Source organism: Bemisia tabaci, chromosome 7 (genome assembly GCF_918797505.1).
Source record: "Bemisia tabaci chromosome 7, PGI_BMITA_v3".
Taxonomy (NCBI): domain Eukaryota; kingdom Metazoa; phylum Arthropoda; class Insecta; order Hemiptera; family Aleyrodidae; genus Bemisia; species Bemisia tabaci.
The window spans coordinates 2520510-2525673 of NC_092799.1; the positions used below are offsets into that span (position 1 = coordinate 2520510).

General features: G+C 37.4%; 1 protein-coding gene across 1 annotated transcript in view; it reads left to right on the plus strand.

Annotated features, from left to right (window-relative positions):
* The window catches only part of MKP-4 (dual specificity protein phosphatase MPK-4), a 181495-nt gene that overhangs the window by 136068 nt on the left and 40263 nt on the right, over window positions 1-5164 (plus strand). The gene's annotated exons all lie outside the window — the stretch shown is intronic.

A 5164-nucleotide genomic window follows, 5' to 3' on the forward strand; every position in this document is an offset into this window, starting at 1 on the left:
TCCAGTATCGTAGCGTTGATCGTCGCTGATGTCGAAATGGAACCTAATGCCGGACTTACTGTAACACCTCCATTCCTCAATTCCGGTGAGGAATACGTCTCTACCCTTAACTCAATATAAATATACAAATTGATAAGTGAGTGCTTTAGTCTCCTGAAAACAGAATTGCGAAACTTAAAATTGGAGAAAAATGATGAGTAAATGAAAAAATGGAACCAATTGATGGGATATGTCGCATGCCATTCTGACACAAAATATGGCGTCTATCGAATCACCTTAACTAAATAAAATAACCAAATTTTCAACTCTCAAACTATCAACTATCAACTATCAAAATTCAAACTATCAAAATTTCCAACAATGACAAAAATGATTGTAATATACCTATAATGTAATGAAATATACACGCTCTAATCATTTAATTTGTATTACCTTTATGTTATGTACCTACATGTTATACTATTTTTATAATAAATTTTGCCAACATGCTTTTCAATTCAGTCTACAACATTTCATTCCGACGTGGCAATAATGATTTATAATGCCCCTAAACATTAAAATGAATTACAATAGTAATGCCGCATTATAATGTCGTATTATACATCGCAACGATTCATGTCCTACTGATTATTGATTATTGTAAGATGAATTCTGTTTTCTCTGATTGTATGTTTCATACGTGCGAAGCAAGTACGGGTCACTAGAAACGTGGTTCGTACGGGTGGCTGATGAAATTGATCTTCGAATACCTTTTGATGAGCTAGGGAAATGGAACCATCTGCATCTCATGGACAATAAATAGTTGCCGTAATTAAGGTCATCCCGTGATTAAGGTGCCGTGATTTAAGTCATAAATTCTTCATCTAATTCTTGATTCATCTCCAAAATGTCTGCTAAAGCTTTCATGCGCTTCTCCTTGTATGCATGAATGAGCAAATTGGGTATCGAACAAGCGGACACTTTTTGAAAATTTAGATGATTCTGGACAATATCGTACAGAAGTCCACGAGCTGCAGATAGAACCATTACCTCTAGCTCATCAAAAGTTATTCGAAGATCATTCAACAACCTCTTTGACAAGTTGCAAAAACTTTTCGTTAACAATAGTGTCACACGGTACTAGGAATATTTACTATTTAACGAACCTTATATTTCCCTGACTCAGTCCTAAATTATAGAAGTATGCGTTACTTTTCCAGCAATCCAAAAAAACAATTATACAAAAAACCAATACCTACACTTTCAGATATAAAAATGCAAATTTTTTGCAGCCTCGCTAAACGACTTATCAACCAGAGATTTTTTAGGAAGCGGACCTCCAAAGAGCTTTCAAAATTAAAAGTATACAACAAGTGATAATGCCATGTATTCGCCATATCAAAGCCCAATACACATTTATACACCGGCTACGTAAATCTGCTAAGTTACAAAACATGAATCGACAGTTGTCGGATTGTACATCAATGACAAAATGTGTCTAGGCCCTCATTCTTGACTACAACTACTGCCCCCAGAGCCGCTCTCCGACGCCAATGCGTTGGAGCTTCCTGCTTGTTTTCATTCTTCGTGAAGAGAAAAGTATCGGCAAGCCAAGCTACCTGTTTTATCTATTTTCTCCCCTGACGTAAGGGCATATCTCAATCTTTACGTGAGCCCTTGTTTCGGTAAAACGTCATACTCTCCGGGTCTCATGTGTAAGTAGAGATACATCCTTACTCCATTAAAACTACGATCTTTTAGCACAACAACAAACGAGCTGTGAAAATGTATTCGATCCACGTCACAAGAACCCATACGCTTCAGAACGGTGCGCTGCGCATCTGCATAATATTAAGTTCAGATTTTTGAAGTGTGAAATAGGCGCTATCTCCGGTCGAAGTCTGCGGGGACCCCTGACCTTTCGCATATTTTGAATCAGCGGTTATTTTAATTTTGAAATGGGTCGTATTACATCACATTGCTTTGAGGAGGAAAAAAGAAAATAAGTGCGAGTTGAGGAAAATACGGGCTAGGCAGAACACCAAGGTCACTGCTTCAGGACTATTAATATGAGACTTCGGGTCGTGATCATAGTCGTACCTTAATGCTACCGTGCTAAGGAAAAACGCCGTATGAACATTCGAGAGTTGCTAAATTTTCTTCGATAAAATGTTTATTTTTAAGGAAAGTTATGGACATTTTATCTTTAAATTTTCAGAATCTTTAGGTAAAATTGCGCACTGAATTATTTGAAAAATTGAGAGGAAAATATCCATAAATTTACCGAGAAATTTGCGTTTTATCAAAGAAAATTTTGCAACGTCTGAAGGTCCTTACGGCGTTTTTTCTTAGTACGGCAGAATGAGCTCCTTCCCTTGCGGAGGCCCCTTGCGGTTTGTACGTTATTTACGGAGCCTTAAGGAGTCCCCGAGTGTGGACTGATTTAAATTGAAATTAACCAAATTTTATTTGGAAAGAAAATGATTTAGGAGTAGTGTTGAGCTTTACTACCCGCTCTCTTTCTATTGTGATACAATTTAAGTCGAGAAAACGTATTTTAAATGTGAACTTCGGTGATGAACCTCTCACCTCTAATACTGCCGTGCTAAGGTAGAACGCCGTATGAACATTCGAGAGTTACCACATTTCCCTTGATAAAACATGTATTTCTGACAACATTCATGCATATTTTCCCTTGAAATTTTCAGATATTTTAGATCAAACTGCGTACAAAATTGTCAGAAAGTTTAAGAAAATCATATTCGCAATTTTCCAAGTAAATTCGGGTTTTATCGATGGAAACTTGGCAACGTCTGAAGGCTCGTGCGGCGTTCTTTCTTAGCTCGGCAGTATAAGAGGCTCAATGGAGTGATTAATTTATGATTTTTGAATAGTTAACTATTCGCGCTCTTCCGTCAGTTTGTTGCCTATTGGGTTAAATTGAAGGCGAACCTAAAGTGTACTATTTCTGTCAATATGTTTATGACTGGTGCCAAAATTTCCATACCAACGAAGTCCTCTACCTAAATTTAAAATTAAAGATAGGCTTCTTTTGTGTGAAGTAGTTACTATGTCAATTTTTGAAAATCATAGATTAAAAGTTCTAAAGCAGCAGTCCGTGACAATGGTGATATCAAAACATAGGAGAATAAACGGGAAATAAGGCTCAAAAGTACACATACAAATCCAAACTGAGGCATTTTTAGTCGGAAGAATGAAAATAAAGTACAAAAATTCCAAATAGAAACCTGCAGACTACATGATGGCCGAGAAAATCAAAACAAAGACCTGATTTGTCAAGAACAAGATTTGTTTTGATTTTTTTGGCCATCATGTAGTCTGCAAGTTTCTATTTGTAATTTTTATATTTTATTTTTATTCTTCCTACTGAAAATTTGAGCCAAAACGCCTCGGATTTGTATGTGTACTTTTTAGCCTTGTTTTCCGTTTATTCTCCTATGTTTTTGAAAATCGGGACTTGTATGAGATGGAAGACCTCATTCGTGAATCGCTCGACATCTAACCTGCCACCCGTAGAGATCCAGAGAGCTTGCGTTGCCTGTACCTGGCTTCCAGCCACCACCTTAGATTTGGAACATTCATTGCATGAAATGTCGGTTTTTAAGCTAAAATTTGGATTCTGCCACACTGGAAAAAAAACACATTGGATCTAGAGTGCAGACTCTTGAAAACATTGACAAGATAAAGGACTCTTGATTCAATCAGATATAAGCTTAAATCAAAAAGAAATCCGCTCAAATGAAGAGGCTTGGTTCTTGATTTAAGCTTAAATCTGATTGAATCAAGAGTATTTTTTCTTGTCGATGTTTTTAAGAGTCTGGACTCTAGATCCAATGTGTTTTTTTCCAGTGCACCAAAAACACATAGAAATCTATACTTCATTCGGCGTTGTTTCAGGATGTTTCTTCACTCCTGCGGTGGCAGTCTCGGCTGTCTTCTTGAATTGAGAGGAGAGGGGAATTCTTTGCATGAAATTCGGTTTTTAACCCAAAATTTGGATTTCGCGACCAAAAGAATACTGGAATCGATACCTCACTTGGCGTTGTTTCACGGTAATGATTTGTTCACCCCTGCGGCAGCAATTTTGGCTGCCTTCGTGAATGGATGGGGGGGGGGGGGGGTTCGGAATTTCAAACGGCGATTCCCTCTTCCTGGACATCTAAACCACGTATATTTCAATATTTTCCATTCTACCATCATCATGTTTCAGATGAGCAGTCATACTATACGCGGAGGAACTCGATCTAAAACAGTAGACATCTTGCGTTTACAACCTAATTTCAAATTGCGATTTTTCGAAAATTGGATCAGCCAAGATTTTGATTTTTGGCAAGTTCAAGTCTACACACACCATAGATTCACCCTCTGGAAGTCGTTTTTGGGTACTTCTTTGTCGCTTTTTTTTTTTGTTTCAAGGCCACTATGCACATGCCTATGGGATGGGAACACCTTTTAAAAGTAATGATATCAATGGCCGAAGTACGAAACCTCGTATCTTCGTTCGCAACACATCAGGCTTTAAGCCATACTTTATTTCTCCTGAAAAGTTCCCTGATTGTCCTTCTATGCCTACAGAATATTCCATAAACGAAAAAACACAAAAGAAGTGGACATTTTGAAAACCCTCAATGATAATACGTGGTTTTAACGTTTGTTGTAGATATTTTATCAGATAAGATCGACTCTTTAGCTTTATTTTATCTCCGAAGAATCTAATCGAGTCAGGTGATTCCAATCGACTTTATAGTGACTCTGTAATGCATTTTTTCTTAGTTTCCCGAGTTTGATATTCTTTACGTTAAGAAATTAGTAAATGAAAGCACGGAAGTACGATTGAACTTTTTCAGTGATGGGCAGTGTAGGGCAAGTTCGTACCTAAAAAACGCAGTTGTTATGGAATGGTGGAACTCCTTCAATAACCGCGGCTGCAACCCGTCAATCGCTTGATTTCACTGGACGCCGCAGTCCTTAGTTGATCACAAGAGAAATCGTTTCAGTGAATTTTTTCCTGGTTATTTTCTGTCTTGATGGTTTAGGAGAACAAATTTACTTGGACAATATTTTTAAATATAACCTCACTGATTAGAAGTGAAGAACATTCTTGGGCCCTGAAGTTGAGAAAAAGAGGAAAGCTCAATGGAAGTGAAAAAATAATTAACGAACG